Raw genomic sequence first — 24,241 nt, 5'->3', positions numbered from 1 at the left:
CAAGAGAAACAATCTGCCATTACACCATTGACTTGTCTCAGTCTTTTTCAGACTCACAGAAATCACACTCACAGCAAGAGGATGGAACAAGACACAGTGGAGGATGGTTACAAATGACTTTTGTAGTGTCTTAGACATCTCCTAGAATCTTGAAGTGTACCCTGATAGGCTTTTAATTCTGGGTCAGGACTGCATATGTACCAGTAGTGGAATCACCAGTTTGGGGATAATAGTTTTCCTTTAAAAGAGAAAGAAAACTATTTTAAATGAAGAGACATCTATGTTTTGACTCTTCATTTTGTCAGTTTGTAAATTATAGCATAGGCTTTAAACTGAAAATTAAATTGATTCACCTTGAAAACACTAAACCAGACCTTATATTTTTAAAGTTTGATTACAACTTAAAATACTTACATGAAGAAAATGAAAGAATTCCCTGCAAATTTAACTTCACTTTTAATTATGCAGTATCTACCTTTTGTACTAAAAAAAAAAAAAATTGTAACAAAATGTTCTGAAACTGTCACTCAGTGACACTCAGCATTTATTATGCCTGCAGGCTGGGTACAGGAGGGAAGCTTGACTCAGCTGTGATCATCCTGGCAGATGTGACTGGGATTCTGACTGGGATTCTGACTGCAAGACAATTCCCTCTGTACCACTGAAGGGGGGAAATGATGTGCAGAAGGCAGACCCAAGAACTGCTCTATGTCTGGGGAGTCACAGCCAGAAAAACACAGAGTACCCCTATAGGTTTTGCATTATTCTAAAGCAGGAGGAATAATTGCAAATGGCAGGGAGGCAGTTCAGAGGGGTCTTGAGGAGTGGGAAAATGGGGAGCTTGTGGAGATGAACCAAAAATATTTGGCATGTAGGGTGAGGAAGCCTTTGCAGCAATCGATCCCTGCTGGAAAACAGGGAGGCTAAAGGCTGGTCAGGGACCTAGATCAGGCACTGAACCTGAAAAGGGGATTTTGTGAGCTGAGAAAAACCTTCCTGTTTGACTGAAGTGCCAAAGGCGATGGAGCCAAACTCTCCTGTGGGGGTTGAACAGCACAGGGGAGCAGCCCTGATCTGCAGTTTGGGAGGTTCAGAATGGACATGTTGAAAAAACCTTTTCACTAGTGAGGTGTTGCTGTGCCAAACCAAAATCTTCTAGAAATGCTGTGGGATCTCCCATCCATGGACATTTTAAATATATGGATTGACAAAGCCATGGTGGACACCACCTGTTCCTTGCAACAGCCCCATTTCTACTGGAAGGTTGGAGCAGATGATCTTCAGGGATCCTTTCTGATCCATATTTTGCTCATCAGTGCATTTCTTTCCACTGAAACCTTCCCCAGAGAGTTGGTCTCTGCTAGAATTTTCATTATTCTGGCTGATCATGAGTTTTCTCCACCACCTCCATTTATTCAGACACTGTTTAGTTTACTAATTTTATTTTATTGTCAGTATATTGCTTAACTGTTAATGGACTAATTAACATTAGTGTGTTAATATATAGCCATCCTTCAGAATTTAAAATCTCAGTGCCAGCTCTATTTCTATCATAGCTGCATTTCAATTACAGCCATCTCTCTTATCACTGATTTAAATTTTCAGCTTTTCATGGGTTTATTTAAAGACCCACAGATCTTAAAAGCTTCTAAGAAGATACAGTTTATTTCAATAAGAATTTTTCCTGTAAAAAAGGCCACCAAGAACGTGAAAGGATCTGCCTTAGAAAGAAGACCAGGCTCTGCTTTGCAATTACAGTACAAAATTATTTTTGAAATGTGGCTGTAGGAATAGGAGTGTGCTACCTGTACTGCAGAGTGCTGCAAAGCAGAGGGAAACAGCTGGAATATCTCATGATGAGCATGCTGGTTTCTTTCAAAGATGAGGGAATCCCTTTGGGAAGGTTTCTTTATGAAACTCTTGATTGAAATAAGAGCTTGCTAAATTTCACCCCTATTTACACTGCAAAGCAACAACAAAAGGTAGAAGGAGCTGTATATTGTTTTACTCTTGTGGGAACTACATCCTTGAAGCAACAGCACATCTAAAACTTTTTAAGCCAGCTGCAATAAAAGCTTTCCAAAGTGGCCAGAGAATGTGTTCCTTTAACTGGTGACACAAATGAAACAGCAAATGCATCAAAATTTCTTCCCCCTACTCCAGCTGAAGAAATAAACCACAGCAATCCTATTTTCCCAGGAAGAACTGAAGAGAATCCACTGACTTTCAAGAGCAGAAAATGCAGCTAAATCAAGTAGTAGAGTTCTGTAAATGTAAAATGCCACAAAATGGCAAAATGGCTTTTGGTTTGGTACCTGGCAGAGTAAGTTCCCTGATGTGTACAATAAAGCAGAACAAGGATTAGGGGTGTTTAATGAAACCATTGCTGTGATGGAATATTAACCTCATTTGTGATTTTCAGCAGTTTTCCAAAGTGACTTCGTGTTGTCCCACTTTAATTGCTTTTGTCAGCTTGAGGAGTTTATTTGAGGAATAGGAGATAAAAGTCTAGGATTTGCCCTGTGTTAAACCAACCATGACTCTGATAACTCAGATCATTTTATATGCACAGGACAGAATTAAAGATATTTTAGATGGGTCTGGAAAATTACATTTGCCAACGCCTCTGACCCTGAGATGGAAAACCCATCATTGCCATTAAGTTTTAAATGTCTGGAGCTGGTACACTAGGAATCCAGAAGTTATATGACCTCTATTAAAATCAAGTTTTAATGTCCTTAAACAATTAAAGCTCAAATATTATATGTCCATTAATGAACTTCATAAATATTTATAAGGTGCCACTAAAGTGTGCAGTCTAAAATGAGCATGGTGAGACTTTTCCTTAATTGGAAAGGATTGTATCTTAATTTGGAGGCTGTCTGTTCCACACAGTTCTGTGTCCTTTCACCAGAGGAAATCAGATATAATTCCATGAATGCCAGCAATATTATACTGGTGTGGGAGCAGTAAAATCCAAATATTTCAGTGTTCCACAGTGGCTTTGTTGGCTCCACTGGGGCTGCACTTTGGCACCAGAAGGGCTGGGCAGGACACAAGGATACAGGAAATACCAGGTTGTGCTGTCAAGTTTAAATCACTCCTGCTTCATGGCCAGGAGGGTTCTAACGTTTTCAGGTGTTTGTAAGTGCAGTGAAATATTTAAGAGTTGCATAGAGATGTTTCCAGTGTGGTGTGTTTTATATTCAAACACCAAGAAACCCTTCTCCCACCTAAATCTGTGCCAGTGAAGCTAATGAAATTGTAAATGTCAGTGTAAAACTGATATCCCTGAGGGAGCAGATATGTGGCACAGTGATTTTAGCTCTGGGTGCAGTTTTAGACCCCTGTTCAGAGGCCTTATTGTAATAAACCCTCCCTGGCCACAAATACTTCCATTGGGTAATGTCATTTCTCTCTCCTCTGTCAAGCCAATGAACTCAATTGGATTAGGCCACTCATTATTTGTGAGCATTTATCAGCATTGAGACATTCCTGCTTTTAGAAAGTTGGAGAAATTCTGATTAAGATCACTTGAAAAAAATATTCTTTTAAACAAATTAGTTTAGCCACTGGCTCATTGCACAAGAAGAAAAGTTTCTTAGAAGTTGCCCTTGTTCTAATTGTTTCCCAACATCTTTGTATTTTTCTACAAGTTTTCATGGATTCTTTCTTTATCAGTTAATTCCAGCTCTTGGATTACACTCATTTATTTCCACCCTGATGGCCCATCTCAATCCACTGCCTCAAAATACTGTTTTCCTTTTGATGATTCCTGTCTTGGCAAGTTCTTGGTTGGCACCAGAGAGCTGCATTCCACATTCATTAGGTTCCATTGCTTCTTTGAATACTGTTGGTATTTGCTGAAAACCTAACTTCTTTTCCTTTCAAATCTCTCACCAGAAATAAGATACATTATTAAAAATTTATATTATTTTAAATCTCTCACGAGAAATAAGATTATGATTATTACTATTATTATTACTATTGTTAATATTGTTACTATATCTTATATATATTTGCTTTGTCTTGAGGATTTGAGTTTTTCCCTCTGCAGCTGTCAGGTTGCAGTGAGTAGTTAATAGATAATTGTCTATTTTTCTCTGTCCCAAGCTTGCTGCATCACTGCTTTTAAAGGGCAGCCCAGAACCCTTCAGAGATTGCTTCCCAGATGAGTGAGATGCTCTCAGTGAGTGTTTGGAAACATGCAGCAGATGAGCATGGGCAGCCCTTTCAGACAGCACTCTGGTGTTTTTTCACAAGTTACAAGTCCTCTTGTAGACTGGTAACAGATGGAGCTTTCCAGGAAATATTTTTCATTTTTAAATCTTCAGGCCTTGTTAGAGTTGCCTGAGTTTAGCCTTTAGGATGGATGCAATTTTAGAAAGGCAGAAAATATTCCTTACTGGGGAAAGGAGGACAGATTTGCTGCTATGACAGAGGTTCCATTTTATTTTAACTACATAACAACTCAATAACCACACAATTTCATTTGTTTAATTTCTTCCTGGTGTAGTTTCCTGGAATATTTGCACATGGACAGAAGTTAATTTCATTGGTTTTGACACCTATGGCCACTGAGCACTGCAGCATTAACCAAAGTTGCATATGAGTTTCACTTACTGTACTCTAATTAAAGCTCTACATATGCTGAGCTTTTAATCAGAGCTGACTAATCATATTTAATTTAAATATCTTAATGGCTGTATTTTTAATAGAACAAGGGTACATTAGCTAATCCAGGTTTTCTTCCTACGGAGAGAGGTGTGTCAAAATTTCTAAGGCTTTGATCCAAAAAAAGCACATTAACTCATAGGTTAATTCAGTCAGTTAATAACTACACTGATAATATTATAATATAGCATATATATATATATATTATATATAATATATATTATATATATAACATATAGTATATATATAGTATATATATTATATATATACTATATAGTATATATATAATATATATAATATAATTATATTATATATATAATATATTATAATTATAATAATATAGCCAGTGATAATATTACTAGCTTGAAATTTTGTTTGCATTGAAAGGCTTGTTGTCTCACCTTAATCGTACAGTATATTTATTTTTGCAGCAGAGCAACACCATTTTGGTAGGAATTGATTATTTCCTGAGCCTCTGATTCTTGGGGACACAACAGCATTTCTGCTTTTTTGCTTTTGCTCTGGGTGTAGCACATTCAGAGAACCCAAACCATTTCCCAGGCTGTGTGGGAATGAATTCCATCCAGAGCAAAGCAGGGCATTGCTTGCACCTCTGGAGATAATGAAATGGCAGAGTGTATTTAAACCACAGCAAATGAGGACAAATTTTGGCATTAATTTTGGATTCCACCTAAGAGAATTGTCTTCTTTTCCTTCTCCCCAGATTGAAAAAGTATCTGAACTTTAACAAGGGCTCTTTTAAGGCAAACAGTGAACAGCAAGCAGTTTCAGGGATAATTATAAAGCAGAATAATTAAAAAGTATTTTCAGATGGGAAATTTTTTGTTTCCTCTCTGTTTTGCCAAATCAGCATCTTTGAGGAGTTAAAAAACGTTCAAAAATCACAAAAACTCTGAAGTTTGTTGCCCAAGGCAGTCCTTTTCTTGTAGTGACGCAGTGTCTGGGAAACTGGAACAAAGTTTGTGAAAATTATTGTGTGAAAATACATTTAAAGTTTGATATTGCATCTAGTTTTCAAATCATCCTTAGCTTCAACAGTTTCTCTTCCATGCTATCATTACAGAGCTGCCTTTGAAAGAGGCAGTCATTGGGTAGCTGTATTTACAAGGTACATCCATATTTTTGGCACCTCATTAAGCTGATGTATGATGCATTGCTCCACTACCCTCTGCATTTCACGGCTAACTTTTAAATTCCATAAAAAATATTTTTTAAATTGAGCTCTGACTTTTTTTTCTTACAACCGGCAAGAAACAGGAACAGGAACAAATCTAACCTAGATAATGGTGTTAAACCCTAACTCAGGTCTCCTTTCTGCTTGGACTGTACAGAAGGAATTCCATCATTTGGAATCCTAGCACAACTGAAGTTTAGACAGAAAACCAGGTTAAACATCACTGTTAAATATATAGGAGAAGGGAAGTATGAAAACCAATTTGCTTGTATAATCTGTGATATCCTATGACTTCACAGCTGTCCCTAAACATAGAAGGGGACACAACTGCCATTAATTTCTCTTATCTAACATAAAATGTTGGCTATATTAATGAGATTAATTAGTCATTTAGAGGCTAAACGGATTAATTAGATGCTATCTTTTTATTTTCTGTGTGCTAATGAATATTTTATACGATGGTTTTGTTTAAAGCAACATTAACAGCTCTCACACTTTAGGCATTATTTCATTAATTCAGTTCTCTATCATGTTATGAAAGGCTTTTAATCAACTGGTTTCAAAGGGAGCCCTTTTCTTCCCTATCTGCTAAACCACATCCAGGCAGGCTTTTCTTCCAGACACCAAGAATTATTCAGGGGCTCTATCCATAGTTTTGTTCTGATAAATTCAGTTTTATTTAGAGAGACATCTACATTCATACAATTCTGAATCCCTGACTGCAGGTGCCACAGACTCCTGCCCTGTTTTCTCAAACAAGCTTTTTTACATCCTTGTTTTGAAATGTCTCTCTTCAAAATGTATGCAGCTCTGAATTAAACTTGCATTCAAGCACATCAGATATTCAGGAATGTATCACTGAGAACATAGTCAAAGGTGTTAACTTCCCCATAAATCAACAGGAACTGCCTGGAGTTTATGGAATGTGAATAACCCCTGAAATATTGAGATTACCTCCTAGGAAACACAGGAAAAAAGTGGCTGTGAAGGGAGTATAAAGGCTACTGTTCCATTTTCTCATGAGAGGTAATAAATTCCAGAGCTGCCAGTCTTTTTACACTGAGAGAATTCTAGAGACTTAATCCACAAATTACTGTGTCTTACCCAGCCAGCCCATTCCCAGCAATGCTCCACACTCATTACCTGAGCCTTCCACTGAGCATTTATTGTGATTACAGCACATTTACAAAACAGCTTAATCACTTGTTTGACAAATATATCAAACACTAAAGGGAATTCTTGCTGTTCTCCAAATGTCAGCAGGTTTTCCCTCGTGTTCCCAAAGCCAGGAGTGCTGATGGGGATGCTCCATGACTCGGGGGGCACCTCCAGCACCTCATCCTGCCTTTGCCCACAAACAGATCTGACACCCCTTTGTTCCATGTGTGAGGAGTAAAATTCCCACTCAAACCTGGGGAGAAACCCTCAATTTTTAGTGGTTAGAGTGTGGCTCTTAGCATGGCCCAGTGCCTTCTGATACAGAATGAAAATTATTTAATTGGAAGAATATAATTGCCTGTCAGACTTTCACAGGCATGTGGATGAGTTTTTAACTTTCTCAATTTCAAGATTCTCTTAAACTGCAATAGGTGAAAATCTAGTGAGGGTGGTGAACTGTTTCACCTTGAAGCTGCTCATGCAGACTCTCCATTGTTCTCTCTGAACAGCCCATGGAAAAATTGCAGCTACAGCTTCTGGTGGATTGATAACTATATCTTTCCAAAAGTATTTGAGTAATGTATCTTATTATCACATTGTAGTGCTCTTGGCATTAAATTCAAATATATTAACATCAGGATAAAATCATGAGTATAGATTTTGCCAAGAACAGGGGAGTAAGGACAATCCCTAGGAAAAAAATGAGTCCCAGCCACAGGCAAGAAATTTTGAGGGACTGGAACATGATATTCACCTTATTTCTGCTTCCATCCTAGGGTTTTACTCAGTGTCCTTTGTCATGCTTTGCTTTTACTGAATTGTTTTCTGTGATAAACATTAATTTTTTTCAGCATTCATGATTGTGAATACTTAAGGATTCTTTTTTCTGTGTAGTTTACTCATTAAAGTGTGTAAAGGGGCCTTTGCTTTATGAGATGCATTTCTTAAAACACTCCTTTGAGTTATGAGAGAAGGTCTTCCTCTAATTCCTGTGCAAAATGGTCTAAACCACATCCCTTGTGCTCCAGAAAAGTGCTCTCGGGAGGGTTACAGGAAATCATTGAGGAGAACTTTGAAATAGCTGCAGGGGTTTGTAAAATTAATTAAGCACTCACTGATTTGGAATGAAATGAAGATGTCCACAATTAAGTTTGCAGCCTACAGGTTGGAGTGCTCTCAGGGCAAGGCTGAGATTTGAGTCTGAGATGCATCTCAAGGACAGAGGGAATATTGAATCAGGTATGCAGTGGAATAGCTCCAATAGGAAAAAAAAAAAAGTATATACCTAATTCACTCTACTCTTTAACCCACAATTTCTTGATGTCAGAGAGTTTGGGTCAGATGAGGTAGAGGAGAAAACATGAGGGAAATGACACCACTTATCTGTTGCTGCAAAGAGAGCCTGCAGATCCTGGCAGGGACTCCTGCATTGTGCATTTATTCTGCACCACAGACACCAAAACTCAGGTTTGCTTGTGGAGCTGCATTTTGTACAAAGCCTGGAGTCAGTAATTTAAGGAGCCACTATTTCTTTTATAGGTGCCATTAATCTGACAAATTTACCTCGAGGCAGAATGTAATATTGTTTTCAGTCCAGTTTCTGATGGTTGAAGATTTGCCATTACAGAAAGTAGCACAAAGGGAGACAAATAAATGCCAGTTTTGATGGCTGCTTCAAGACAAATGTGAGGAGTGACCAACCCCTACCTCCTTCCTCATTTTTAGCATTGCACAGGTTGCACAGATGTAGAGAGCCAAGACAATTCTTTTGAAAATAGCAAAGCTGGCAGTGATCTAATCTGTGTCATGGCCAGGGGAGATTTGAGGGATGCCAGGCTGAAATATTTCTCAGAACCCTCATGGCATTGACCACGAGGATTCTCCATCAGCCCATTGGAAGGAAGATCAGGAGGTCAGATTTTCTTTCCCTTGAGAGTTATTTTTTTTATCCCTTTTCTGTAGTCTGAAGTCCTCTGGGCAGCAATGAACTCTTTTTTACAGCAAAGGGGTTTTATTTCTCATGCTTGTCATCTCCTTATGCAGCTCTGCAGATTTCAGCAATTTGTGCCCTGGTGCACTCAGTTGGATTTGCTCCTCAGTGGGGAATAGAACCCTTTTCCAAGGGGTTATGTTCAAAGGGAAGACTGGAAATCTGTCCCGTTTTAAGAAAAATGCCTCAGTCTCCGTCATACACCACAAAATTAGCCAGGCAGTTGTTAGCTCTTTGAAATGTTGTTAGGAAATTCAAACATTAGCAATATAATCAAGTGTATACTGTCTTTGTGATGGATGCCATGGAGTTAAGCAGTGTTATTAAAAGTGGATGAAACTGCATGGATTGTTCTGTGCTAGCAATAACATCACAAAGCTCAAAGAAACCAAATCCAGCCTGGAATTCACACATCAGTGATTGCATTGCCTCACACCTTTTCCTACTTAAAATTTCTGGACACACAGTGAGCAGTCCCCAAGTTGGGTTTATCTGTTTCAGCAGTTTAAAACATGTCAGGTAATGAGACACTGATCAGATTTAAAACAGTCCCAGAACCAGAGGCACCCAAGAGCTATTTTAGAAAGCAGAGCCAGAAACATAATTACAAGGCAGGATAATGAACAGCACCTCTTCAATTTCCCTGTGGCCCTTGCTAAGAAATTAAATCAAGTTTGTACTGTATAAGCATGACTGAACTGTTAGAAATGGGAGGAAGATTAAAGCGTTATCTTGTAAACAATATATACATAATGAACAGAGAATAAAAGAGAAAGCCATTGTAATGAAGAAGAAATGAGAAATTTAATTGATTGTATAAGATTCAACTGTTAGAATTGGTACTAGAAAGATCCAGTCAAGAGTTCATTTGGAATGAATAGCCCTGAAATTTTGGAACTTGTGTGGGAATAAGTTTCTGTGATATTTAAAGAGGGGTAATTTTGAAGCTGTTTCTTGAGCCAGCACCTGCCAGAAGAGGAAGACAAGATGTCTCTTTGGATCCATAGGAGATGAAATATAAAATTGTCAAAATCAAAAGAAATCTTTCCATTGGTCATCAGGCTCTGCATGAGGCTTTAACAAACAGGACCCCTCTGATTCTGGGATCAGTGTCACGTGGGATCTCACCCTGGTTTTCTGGAAGACACAGAATTTAAGCTATGTGCAGCAGGTGGAATAGCAATAAAAAGTTTTGCACAGCTGGGAGAGCAGCAGAGATTCCAAATGCTGAGCTCCACCAACATCCACGTGCCTTGGTTCTGGTGGGGAGTTACCACCTTCATTTCATGTTATTCCTTCTGATGTCTGACTGGATAACTGAGACCCCTTAGCTGTAGACATGAGCATGGAAAAAAAAAATCACAGAATTCTTCTGTCTGCTTTTGAAATTTAGATTCATGGAAAATATTGGTGTTTCTATCAATGCTTATTCCCCATTTTCTATATAAAAAAGACAAAGCAACATGCAGATGTTTGAGCAAAGAAATGGAGTATAAGCCTTGTGGATATTTTTAAAGCATCATTTCAGGTCCAAAACCCTTGTTTTTCTTTGCAATCTCAGTGTGTCTCTGTTATCTGTTTTGTTTAACTAAATCAGTTTATTTTCTGAATACAATGATTGCCAGCACTCAGGATCCCTGTTTCTGGAGTGAAAGGAGAAACCAGCAATCAGATTGTGGAATTTTCCCAAACATGCCTAGAGGGGCCTCTTTAAAAGAGGATGAATCTTATGCAAACAACTTGTTGTTGTATTAAGTGATGCTATAGACACCTGCTGCACAAAATGAGAGGGAAGAAATGTCATAGTTGTGGCAGACAACTTCTTTTAGCAGACTGGGTCCCTATTTATATTATGGGCTGTAGGAAATCCACAGACTTCAATACTAAAGACATTTTCCTTGTACATCCTATGCTTAATTTAGTGATCTTAAAAGGAAGTACCTTTCTCCTCCAAGGCATTTACAACATTGCTACAACTAACTCTCATTTCATCTCCCTTGTGGGCAGTTTTTAATTCTTTTTTTGTTTGTGTGTGTGTGTGAAAGCTTGAAGTTTTTACTCTCTAGCTACTGTTCCAATCCCATTTTGGAATATGTTCTCTGTCTTCAGTAACAAGCTTGTGAAAATCAATATTCCAGCATTTATCACAAGATAGAGAAGAAAAGCCCTTAATCAAAGGCATTTGGGCATGCTTGTGGAGGTTACCCAGCACATTCTGACAGCCTGCCCTTCACACATTGCACAGCTCTCCTATTCTACCCATCCCACATGCTGATAAGCCTGCCCATCTTATAAAGAAATGAATGATTGAGCCTGTTCCATTACAGTTAATATCTCCCTGAGAGATGGGTCTGCTGGGGAAAAATTGTACACTTAGGAACTTTCTGAAACAATAAAATTGATCCAGTTTTGAGCAAGCCTTTCCTGCTGAGCTAATTCCTGAGCAATTCAGTTTTGCTGATGAAATCTGCTGCCTGAAGGGGGGAGCTGGCAGATCTGGGCAGGGCAGCACAATCAGCTGCACTTGCAGATGGAGCACAAACTCTGCAGAACCTGATGGGATTTGCATTGCTGAGCTCATGGTACAGGTGTTGTGTTCACTTACAGCCTTTCCTACACAGCAACCAGTGAAAGAATGATGGCATTGCTGCTACTGGTTCAGCTGGGCAAGGGGGATATCACTTCTTCTGGGATGAAAAAAGAAAGTTTCTACTGGGAAAAGCAATCATAAAGGCTCAAAGTCACTCTGAAACTACCACTTGCCCAGTGCTCTGTAAGCAGCTGAGAGTGTGTAAGTTAAGAACAAACAATCTCACTGAGCTGAAAGAAGGAGCTGCAGCAACGTCCATGTGTGCAAACACTGTGTCTGTAGCTGGAACAACACCCCTGGAATGATTTCTCAATGTGACCACAAAAGGGTGAGCAGGTCCTGTTGGACAAAGACAAAAGGCACAGACATGGAAATGGGAATCCCTGAACTGCATAAATATTGGGCAGTTGAGAAGGATTGAGGGAGTGCAAGTCCCTCAGCTGACAGTGTTTGCACCTGCAGTGATTCCCTGTGCTCTGACCTATCCCCAGTGCCCCTGGAGGAGTGCATTTTTAGGTGTAATGTGTATTTCAGGAGCTGCTTCACAAGCCACAATCTCATCCTTGCGGCATAGCACACACCAAATGTTACGATATTTATATGTTTAATAAGCCTCATTTGCTTCTAGATCCCCTTTCTCAGGCAAGTGTGTTTCTGGAGGGAAGCAAAATCAGTTTTGTCATTAGGGATGGATCCAGTAACCCCAGACAGGTGCTGGGAGATGGGAGCTGAGGTCCCTCACACCCTGCTGTGGTGTAGGGGGATACAGCATGGGTTAATGAAGGTGGTGTAGAATGTAATCTTATCAAAGAGTTGCAGCTGAACCAATTACTAAAGATTAGGAGCAGGCCTGATGTTAACAGGCCACACCTGTAGCAAATAAGAACAGTGTTATAAAAGAGTGGATTGGTGGGAACTGGAGTCAGATGGCTGCTGCAAGGATCAGGAACAGTCAGTGCTTAGAGGAGCTGCCTGTGAGAAACATGGAGGAGGTACGAAACTATGGAATCCTTGTGCTGTAATGATAATAGAACTCTTGATATATAAGACAACACTGTGAGACTTCAGACCCACAGTACAAGGACAATGAGACTTCACCAAACCTGCACCCAGGTTTTTGCAAAATTAAGGAAATAATGTGAGGCATTTCTGTCCCAGATTTCTTGGTCTTGTTTTGAATTCAAGAAAGGACTCAGGATGACGCCCCCTGAATTTACAAGCTGTTCCTCAGTTTCTTCTTGCTGGGCTAACAAAATGCTATGGAATGAAAACTGAAAGCTAAAATATGCCTAATTTTTACACTGATGATTTATGTGTGAGCTTAACTTCATAATTATCCTGTTTAAGGGCATTGCTGGGTTTCTAAATTAAGACTGATGGCATAGATGAACAAGTAAAGGTCATTCCTTGATGCATTAGCTCTTTGTTGATGAACAATTTAACACAAAAATACTTTGTGTTTAGCATGAAACCTTTCTCATGAAAATCACATCCCACTGCCTGTCTTCATAAATATTAATTCACCAAATGCACGTGCTTTGTGTGGGTCCTGACAGCCTCTTCAGTGGTACTGACAAGCCAGTCAAAAAGAGAGAAGTGCAAAAATAAAAAGGTGGTAAAATTTACCCAAGGTGTCCAAGGGCATTAAGAGGCACATTTAAATATAGGATTCTACTGAGTTCCAGAGCATAAAGATCAAGTTGAAGACAATGAGAAAATGAGACAGCCAGCAGTGTAATCAGATCTTAAAATTCACATTGTGGGTGGGAATCCTTCTGAAAGGGCCTGGGATAAGACAAAGCTGCAGATAAAAAAATATTCTAAAAATATTAGAATCATCAAATCAAAACTGCCAAACAAAATCCTCCCAAACCTAAAATCAAATAATGGTTAGATGGTTTGTGAAGAAAAGCAGGGACTGCATGGAGAGACTTTGAAGTGCAAAAGTAGAAGAACAGGCAAGATGAAGTGCCAGATTAATAAGAATTGAGGCTGGAAGAAGGCACATGTTTTTCAGCGGGAAATCAGGAGGGGTTTTTGAATATCTGGTCTGTTCTGTGAGGAGCTAAGACAAAACCTTCCAAGCAAATCCATAAACACTGAACCAGATGGGTCCCAAAGGGGCAGAGGTACTTGGAAAGATGAGCTGCAGAGCTGGAGGAATTGCCAGGGCAGTCTGAGGGAATAACTGAGCTGATAAATAGAACCAGCTCAGCCTGCAGGTACAGCACACAAAGCCAGCCAAGCTGGGGATCCTGCAGGCAGGAAATCACCAGGGGACAAAAAGTCACAAATCCTGCTGCTCAAGGATCATCCTAAGGAAATTCTGAGCCTTGTCAAAATATTGTCTTGGAGGGAAACTATTCCCCTAATTCCCATGACATAAACCCCAGGAATTTGCATTTATCCTGCTGGCACCAGGCTGAAAAGCTGATGTGCTTATCAGTATACTGGTCCCTTCTTTCCTAGCTGCTTTGTTTATTTATTACCCTCTTTATATGTACACCTGAAACTGAAGATGATGGGAAGGGGCAGAGGTTTGTCTTCCTCTTCACAGGAATATAAAATATCACTGTCCCATGGAGTCCAGCACACTTGATCTTGAATTACAGCCACTCAGTCCAAGCAGCAAATAATTGAAATGAGCCATCTTTATTTACTGAAGTTCTCCTTGTATGGAAAGGGACCTCACTGTACATCCCAGAGACTGTAGCACCTCTTGATTTTCTGTCTTTTCTTAGATGCTTTGCTTTCATACTGCAGAACCCAGACATGCAAATCTGATTCAGTGACTGGAGATTTTCCTGCCCTGCTTAGCTCGTATGAAGTCCCTCTGCCAATTCTCAAAAGAATTTTCAGCTTGGAAACAGATTCTATAAAACATTTATCTGGATTCAGGGAGATCTGAAGCCACTGTGCAAGTTACAGGAAAATCTTTGTAGAGCTGGATCGTTAACTTGACCCAAAGAAAAATTATGTCAGAAATTGCAGAGGGGTTTTTCAAAATAGGAACAAGCAAATACTAAAAATGAACGGAGGTCATGCATTTCAAGGATTAACTGGTTAACTCTAAACATAATGCTGGAGTTCTTCATCTCTGTTTGAACAGTGCAATGAGTTCCCAACTGAAGAAATCAAAAGGGCTTTATTTTAATGACCTTTAAAAAATATTTTCTGTGGGTGCTGCACACGTTGTGTGGCAGTACAGAAAATCTATGGCCAGATTTGTTGGATTATGCTTTCAATTAGATTTCAATAATAAATCTTGTCCTTTCTGACTTTGGGTCTCATTTATTGCTTTGTGCACTTTGATTACAATAGGCTAAATCTGCATTCCATATTAATTTGTGAATACAATAATAAGGCCTTGAATACATCTTTATTAAACTGCAGTATGTTAATAAAAAATGCAGTTACTTTATTTACATTAAGTTATATCTGGTTCTACTCTTGAGTGTTGTGAGCTCCATATGCAGAATATAGAATATTCTGGAATTTGAGCAGTGAACTTTGGCTGTGGGATTAACTTTTAGTATTATTCTAAAGCACTGTTTGTGCCTCACTGACAAAATGATGGTGTTACTGAGGGCTGAGCTGGCTACATAAATTTATGTACTTCCATTTGAACAGCAGAAAGGTGGAGCAGCCTAGAACTTCATGGTGCTGAATTTATTTATTTATTTTTTGAGGCTCACCATTACACCACAGAAAGCAATTTAATAATTTTATCAATTTATAGTTTAGCTACTGAAAAAAGCCATTGCATAAATCCAAAGCTAGCTTGTTCTGACATACAGGGATCAAAGCTTTTGGAGCTTACAATAACAAAGAAAGCTTACTTTAAACATTTTGTTTGATAGCACAAAAGTGATATTTCAAAGCTGTTCTCAGACTACAGAAATCTTGAGCATGCTGCAGCAGCTATTGTATTTTTCTCTGTCCACAGTATAGTTAAGGCTGGGAAGCAAAGATTTTCTTTGAAATATTGTTTGTATTTTTTCACTGCACTTCAGGAAATTTTATTGGTTTGCATTTGTTTATTTTGATCATTCTTACACAGCTATTGCACAAACAAAATCAGCTTACATTTCCATCAGATATTATTCATTTTAATAACATTTTTTGCCAGCAATCAAGCTACATAAAAATTTAAATACTTCCTGAATTTGAATATGCAGCTATAAGTTTTATGCCTGGCTCTGATGTGAGGTGATCCAGGTCAGAGTATCTTACCACTCCTTTCGTGAAAGATGTCATGATTTAATCTCTGTGTTAAAATCTCTTGTTCTTTAGAAATTATTTAGTTGACATTTAATCTCTGTGTTAAAATTTCTTTAGAACTTACTTAGTTGACATTTTCTGTGGATATGAGACTGCTATGCACAATATTTCAAAGCTTTACTACAGAATAAATGCATTTTTGAGACTGTCAGGCTTCTCTATCTCAAGGGGTTTTTTTTGCTTGACCTCTTCCAGCTGAGAGTTCCCTCCTGTCTCTTTGAGCAAGCATTAGTATTCCTGCAGTTCTGCATGAATCCAGAAATGCACCCTCCAAAAATTAAATGCTTTGATTCCATTGGAAAAGTGAAGTAACTGCAGGTTCCCCATGGGCCAGAAAACACCAGCAATAACTCCAGGGCGATGGTGTAGATGCAGGGCCAAGAGAAGGATGGGATGGCCCTGTTGTAGCAGAGTGGTTGATGCTCTGTGTTCTGAGATGGTTTTGACTCTTGCACATTGGATTGCTCCTTGTTGTTTTCTGAGATGGTTTTTCAGCCTTTGCACATTGGATTGGCTCCTTGTTGTTTTCTGAGATGGTTTTTCAGCCTTTGCACATTGGATTGGCTCCTTATTGCCTTCTGAGTTGTTTTTTGAGCCTTTGCACATTGGCTGCCTTAAAAATGTGGCTCACAGATCTGTGGTGGTCACATCATGGAGCCTTCTTTGGACGTGAGCCTGAGAGAACAATTTAGAATTCCTAGGCTGTGCATTGTTGAAAACCTAGGTTTTGATGCTATTTGGAGGGAAAAGTCTGATCCAAATGTATTTTCATATATTACAACTTCTTCCCTGCTCTGCTGTACCAGCACATATGGTTCTAAATATGTGGTTTTTTATCTGCTGCCCCAAACCTGCATCCTCTAGTGCCTTAGCAAAATCCCCCTCCTGGGATCTGTGCCAGATATTTAAACTCATGGCCCTAATCTGAAGTATCTGAAAGGAAAAACCAGCTAACATTTGGATTTGTGGAAACAATATTTAGTAGGTAATAATATAGCTTCTATGGATGTAATTTTGCATGCAAAGAGCAATGAGTCAAGTTGCAAAAAAGAGGTTTGAAAAATAATGAGAATCTGCCTCAACATATATTATTAATTCTGTAGATATGAATACTTGTTTTGAATAATTCATGACCTGTGTTCATTTTTGTGGGATCCCTGTGTTTTCTGAGAGAATCTCCCTGGCAAGGGAGGGATGAACAGAATAGAAGTTCACACGTGGAAAATGATCAATTTTTGCAACATTGCAGATCTGAGCTGCTACTGGGGAAGCCAATAAGTGAGGAGGAGGACAAAAACCCATTTGGAACCTTTAGACAGTTCAATATGTAATCCTGGTAATATTATAGACTTTTTTTAGCTCCAGTTTCTGCACTGATTTATCAGAGCTAAGAGATTGTAGTTAGTTATGGGTGTGCTCCATCTATTTTTCTTCAGAGCTATAACCTTAATTGCATTTCTGCACAACGTATTTTTGTCTTTTGCAAGAGAAGCTGATGTTTTCTGCATGAAAAGTTTGTCAGGGTGGGTGAGGGTGGCTGTGGAGTAGCAGGTGCTGGGGATCAAGCCAGGCCTGAGCACCAAGGAGCTCCCAAGGACAGGGGAGCTGTCCCCTCCCCTCCAGAGGGGATGTGCTCAGGACCCTCTCACATTTCAGCAGGAAAGAGGAAAATTTCTTCTTTTAGTTAAAATTCCAATACTGAGAATCAAGCTCCAGGAATTTATATTCCATGAGCCAAATAAATTTCTTTTCTCTTGCCTCCCCACCCCTCCCTGCACTGTCCTGGACCATTCCACCCCCTGCTTGTGAGAAAACGTGCCTGCAGTGAAAATACAAAGGAATCCAATCCAAGCTTCTGTGTTCCAAAAATTTCATTAATTTTAAACCAGTGCCATAATTTACAGGTAGCTGTGGGACAGGAGGGTGAATTTTAGCATTACTCTCATGAAAGATGGATTTGCTTCATCCAACCCATTCATCTTTCTGAGCATTGGCCTATTTTACCCTTTCACTTTGAGGCTGTCAGGACTAAGGGGAAAATTCTATTCTGGAAAAGCAGAATCAAAAGGAATTAGGTAACTCTTAGGCATTGCCAGGTTGGAATGAAGGGCTTTTCAAGGACCATCAACATATGAATAGGATTACCTTGGATGCACTGGTGACCAGACATATTTTTAGCCTTTGGCAGAGGAGAATGGAACCTCTGCAAACAGCAGGGCTGCCACTCAGAACGTGGGAATCACTTCACAGAAAATTACAGAGGGGGAGCTGAAACTTTTGGAGAAGGGGACAGGAGATGGGCAGTCTTATATATTTAATTTTTTTCCCCTTCTTATTTAAAGATCATAAAATAACACCTTCCAAATGAATAACAAATAAAACACTGCGTGGTGCCACTGCCCATTTATGATGCATTGATTTTGAAAGGAAGAGGATTATCCTCATTTGGGTCAAGCTTGGGGTCCTGGTGAGAAATCAGTGCTGGGAACTGAGCAACAAGTTATGAGAAGCAGAGATTGCCTAGAATTTAAAACTGAAATGGTGTCCCTGCCAATGGGAGTGATTGGCTGGTGTTAAAAATGGCAATCTTCAAAAGGAATTTCAGCTCTCTTTTGGAATTTTTACCTCCTTTTACAGCAACACTGAATCATTCCCCCTGATTTGTGAACTCAGCTCTGTATGCTTAAAATAATCTGCTAAAATGTGTGACAAAGCAGAATTCTCTAGGCTTGGCTGCATCCTCTATCAAGATATTGTAAATCAGTTTAAAGGACTTCTTGTAAGTGCAGTGTCACTCTTAGTGCCAAGTTCATGAGCCTAGGTGGCATAAAACAGACATGTAAGTAGGTGCATATTTTGAAATGTGTTTCACAAAGGGATTATTTTTAAGCCTGACTTATCAATGTTGTCATATTAGCTTAAAATAAGGCAGAAGTGAAATAATAGTAAAAGAAAAAAAGATAAAATTAGAAAGCATTTTAATTCTCATGGGAACTAAAGCCTTAAAATATTTTTAATTAACATCTGTTCATCTGCCTTTATTTTTGTTTTTCTGAATAGCATTGTACTCAGCCATATCACCACATATGGACACCTCATCAAGAGATTTATCCTTCATAAAATCTGAATAGACAGGATGGTTCCTCTCTGAAGATGCTGCTCTTCTACACTGACTGCAAAGGGAGGGTAAATGAACATCTTAAATTACACAACTATGAAATGCAAAATTAAGGTGAAATGAATACCATGTTGAATTCAGATTTTTGGATAAATGTTCAGAGCTAGGGTTTGTTTAAGATTCCAATTTCTAGCAAAGTCAGCTGGGCTTAAACGAAAAATTTTTTTCAGAAAGACTCTTTTTATACCTGACATCGTTCATTAATTCTTCCCTATTTGTACTCTGAATTGCCAATATAGAAAAAAAATTTCTGGACCAGCACTGTTCTTTTTTATATCGACACTATATAAGACAAAACCATTGATTTAATTTTTAATCTCCAAGGGCTGTTTGTAATAGGATTTATAATAGTGATAAATAGAGTGCACGGCAAATTTTCATGTTGTACTTATTACCTTATTAACTGCTGTACAGTCTCTGATCTGCTACAGTGTGGAAATGCAAAAAAAAAAAAACCCCACAAAAAATTGAATAATGGTTTAATACTGGTTTTACTCTGGACTTCTGTGGCACAGAAATGGAGTAGGTTTGGCCAAATCTAATTTATAAAGTAGCAGAAGTTGCTAGGGGAAGAGACTTCACAGAATTTCCTGTGAAGTCCAACTTGTAAAAGAGGATGAAAGGGATATCATTTGCTGTTAAATGGGAGCTTTTTCACAAAGATCCCTAAAATGTGTGTAGGTTAGGGCAGGGGGGACAAAAAATGTTTTAGCAATTGTTAAAGCATTTTAGGTAGGTTGCTTTGTTTACTGGTGCATTTTCAGACATGTTAAAGGTTGGAAACTCTGAGGAGAAAATATCTACATAACTTTTCTCCTCCTCTTTCCCTGAGGCTCATGAATCTGAAATGAAAGCAATTCTTCAGTGTATTAAAAAAATGGATTCCTATCTGAAAAGTCAAATAGGAACATACTTTTTAAATATAATGTCAGCCTCTTAAAAAGCCATTCATTGACACAGATCTGAGGGGTCTCAGTAAGGAATTAAATTATGAACACCTGCAAGAGGCTTTTCTCTGAAAACACCACAGCCCTGAGCCCAGGGGCACTGGGTAAATATTGAAAATGTGCTTACTGTAATCTGCAGCCTCTAACAGGGCAAGGAAGAGGCATTTCCCACATTCCCTCCTGCAGCCACACAGGAGATAAATCAGCCAAGGAATGTGGCTTGTTTGTGCTGCTTTTTGTTGACTGATGTTTTATATACTGCACTGATCATTAAGCAGAAGGCACCAGAGGTGGATCTCATAAAAAGAAGTAATAGGGATGTATTTTTTTTTCTCTTTGTGGAAGAAATCCAGATGATTTAAAAAGCCCACGTGTTGCTTGCAGCTGCCACATGCAGTTTCATGACCAAGCAGAGGATGCCATTTATAATTGGCATTAGAGCTCATTAGAGCAGCATTTGCTCTCATCTTCTTTCTGGGATTTGGACTCCAAATCCCAGGGCTTTAGCTAAAGCTCTCTGAAAGATTCCCTCTTGTCTTCTGAGCCACTTCTGACCTGTCACTTTAACCTCTCTCTGCACTTAAGTGGGATTTTCCCTTTTGCAGAAGAGATAAAGATGGTTTTTGTGTTTGCTTTTCTCAAACAGGTCTCTGGCCCACCACTCCTGCTGTTTTTTGGTATTTTTTTTTTTTTTTAATAACTAGACGATCAACAAGATCTGCATAAATCCTTCAGAACTCCTTCCTCTTGTTGTTCAGCTCAGTTTTTGGTGCAGATACAATGCCAGGCCCTAACCAAGATGTTTGCATAAGGTTAGATGGAAAAGAGGTATTAATCTGTATAGAACACTGGAATATCTCATTTTCTGATCTGCTTCTTGGCTCTTCTCCACTAGGAAATGGTTCTCCTTTCAGATTTGAACAAAGCACAAAACAAAGCACAGGAAGCACAAATATAAACAAGGAGAAACATTTGTTTTGCACAGTCTTCAAATCATCACTCCAGCTGTCTCAGACACCCATTTTAGCATTTGTACTCTCATTTGGTCAGCAGATAAATACAGGAAAAGGGATTTTGAGAAGAAGGTTATGAATGAACAAGCAGCAATATCTATCATCTCCCTCTGTGGTACCTTGCTTGTTTTTTGTGGAGGAGTGGATGGAGTCAGCAAAGCACAGGTCACAGCAGAAGGGTGTGAAATGTGCCCAACCAGGGAATATCTGCTGGGCACCCCAGGGAAGTGATGAATTGCCCTTTTCTTTCTTTTTTTCTTTTTTTATTTTTCCATTTTTTCTTTTTTATTTCCCTGTGAAAAAAATTGTTTCTACTGTTTGGCCTTGCATGGAAAATAAAAATAGATTTTCCAGAAATCAGATCCTTTCAGTGAAGGAATTAATTGAATCTAAACCCTTCATTTTCCAGTTTTCATGAAAACACTCCAACTTATTTCAACTATGTTTTGAAACAAAGCGGAATTTTGAAACAAAGCAATTAAATTTACTGAAATTATACACTGACCACATATGAATGACAACTTCTGCTTTACATTTTTATATATTTATTAAACAGACAGTAAATTTATTAAAAATTACATCCCCTTGTGACATAAGCTCTAAGATTGCTTAGCAGGTGTAAATACTTTCAAAATATGGGGACATTTATGTTCTTTTTTCACAGGTCAGACTTCTGGCTGGGAAAGCTCACCCAGAACTCAAAATCACCTTGGGAGGATCTTGGTCCCCACTAAAGGTACTTGATTTACTTTGAAGGTAGAGGAGTTACTGGGGAGAGGAACCAGATCTTTTGGAATTGTTACAGAATTTTGATTCTAAAGGATTTTAATTTTGGTTTGAAACACCACTGAGTGTCATTGCTGCCTTTGTTCTAACAGTGGCAAGGTGAAATGCAAGTTTTTGAGAGCACAGATTATAATATGTGCCCTGGCAGTTATTTTAGTACAGACATGTAGCAGGAAATAACAGTAAATTAAATAATTGGTAGCTTTCCCATATGGCATGACAAGGTTTGATTCATTCAACAATTTGAGTTAACACTTTCATAATAAATATATATGCAAAGAAGTGTTATGATACATTCTGTAATATTCAGGTTCTTTAATATTTATGTAATTCTTTTAATGATTCCTAAGAACTGCTGTTCTTTGGCTGTGGTGCTTTGGTTAGGAACTGTTATCTTCATCTCACTTTAGACTGTGATGGCTTTTTGTGCTTTGAAATCGATATTTTCTTCAAAGGAAAAAGAGCTTTTTTGTTTTGTCCCTTTCATCTTGTAGCTGTTTTGAAAAAATAAACCTATTTTGAGTAAAGAAAGCATTCTAAATTTTAAAGTATTGATGCAAATACTGCAAGGTGTTGGTGTAGCAGAGGTGCCCACAGTGCACAGGGCTGGTTTTGCCTGTGTCTAATCTCTCGAACATCAAAAGTATCAGGCTGCTGCAGAAGGGGCTTTATAAAGGAGCTGGATGACACAATTAAAGGTATAAAGCATAATGGCAACATCCAGTTCAGCTCAGGAGCTGAACTTAAGCCTTTTTCACTCCCTCACTCTCTCATTTTTATCTGCATGTATCATTATCATCTATACAGAGCTACGGCTTTTCAAGAAATACCTGATTTTGATTCCTTTGTATTTTTCTGTTTGCATTTCTTTATCCAAGGCACTTTACACTTCAGAGGGTGAATCAGACACTTTAAACAACCAGGCTGGCTGCTCATACATTTTCAGAGCCTTATTTGCTGTCTTAGATACAAAATAAGTTGCTGCAATGGGTTTATTGTCAAGGAAAGCTCCTGAAGCTTTCGCCTTACTTTTCCATTCTCTTGACAGGAATGCAATTTAATATTGCTCTGGTTCTCTGGATGGCTTGAAAGGCACAGAAAATTCAAAAGGAAATGCAGCTCTGTGCCAGAGTTAGGAAATAAGGATTTCTCCCTAGCAGGAACTTCTGCTTTCCATCCTGGGTCTGAGACAGGGGCAGTGCTGGGTTAATTTTTGGGCTCAATGATCTTTTTCAGCCTAAATAATTCTATGCTTCCATGGTTTGAATCACCAATACTACAATAGGTAGAACACTCCCAATTTTTTTAGATTTAAGTCTTCCAGCACAGAAATTCCCCTTCTAATTATTCCTGGTAAACCAAAGTTACAAATTTGTCTTTCTGCCAGGTCTGTGAAGATCATACAATTGCAAAAAACTGTTGTGTCCTCATTTACTGAAAGGAAAATTCTGAGCAAAGATCCTGTGCTCCTGACCTGTAAGTACTTGCAGATGAAAAAAAAATTGCCTTTTATGCCTATAAAATCACATATTTGATCTGCAATATTTGCTAAATCTTCCCATCACTATATTTGAAGTTCCATTACTATATTTTCACAGTTTAAAGTCAGATGAGATCACACTTCTTTTATCTCTCCATCTATGTACATTTATATTTAAACCTTGTAAACTCAGATCTTAGTGCCATTCTCAAAAGTCACTAATTAACATTTACAATTGTTGTGTCATAAAACTGCACTCATAGGTGGAAACATTCCAGTACTTCAGAGTCCACTGGTGATTCAGTGGTGTGCCCATGAGCAGCTTCTCAAACTGCAGTTAAAGACTGCAGATTTCATTAAAAATAAAAATTTATACCCTCACACCATAACAAACATACCTTGTGATATTTCCTTCCTGATATATCCAGATGCTTCCTTCAAAAGCCAGGAAATAATAAACCCAAACAAGTTTTCTGGGCCAGGATCTAAAGGACCAAGTCCTGAAAGCATGGATGGGCATTTCCAGCCCAAATCCATGGATTGAAAGCAGCATTAAAACAAATCACAAGACTATTCCCTTATTCAAAAGTGGCTCTCTCCACTCCACTGCTAAAACCTTTGCTTGCAACTCTAAATCTCAAGATCTCCTTTTCCCCCTGCCTCTAGCAGAAATTAGAGTCAACTACTTTCAACTGCTCTTTGCAGTTGCAAAAAATTACAAATGAGAGCAAGTCATGGTCCCTTCAGAAGTAAGGAGAAATTGAGGTTATTTTGGGATTCTATTGATGGGAGAATGCTCTGATATTTTTGTACCACTGTAAATCTCAACTTGTCTCAATTCCAGTTCTTGAGCATGAAGAGGATCACTCCTATTAATGATGTTAATGCCAGCATTGAAACATCAGCTGGCAATTTAGCCCCTTTCTCCACCACGATCTGAAATGCTGTT

The 24,241-nt window shown here is 38.6% G+C and overlaps 1 long non-coding RNA gene across 2 annotated transcripts in view; it reads left to right on the top strand.

The window, feature by feature from the left end:
* The window catches only part of LOC135449581 (uncharacterized), a 107,706-nt gene that overhangs the window by 81,902 nt on the left and 1,563 nt on the right, over window positions 1-24,241 (top strand). The window contains exons 1-4 of one of the 2 annotated variants that reach the window (XR_010440772.1): window positions 12,536-12,599; window positions 18,949-19,074; window positions 21,691-21,762; window positions 23,200-23,288. This is a non-coding gene — a long non-coding RNA (uncharacterized LOC135449581). Of the gene's footprint in view, window positions 1-12,535; window positions 12,600-18,948; window positions 19,075-21,690; window positions 21,763-23,199; window positions 23,289-24,241 lie in introns of those variants that run through there. The other variant, XR_010440773.1, reaches the window with a different exon arrangement.

This window comes from Zonotrichia leucophrys, chromosome 6, assembly GCF_028769735.1.
Source record: "Zonotrichia leucophrys gambelii isolate GWCS_2022_RI chromosome 6, RI_Zleu_2.0, whole genome shotgun sequence".
Taxonomy (NCBI): domain Eukaryota; kingdom Metazoa; phylum Chordata; class Aves; order Passeriformes; family Passerellidae; genus Zonotrichia; species Zonotrichia leucophrys.
Note: the sequence above shows the minus strand (reverse complement) of the source record. Positions and strands in the feature narration are given on the sequence as shown.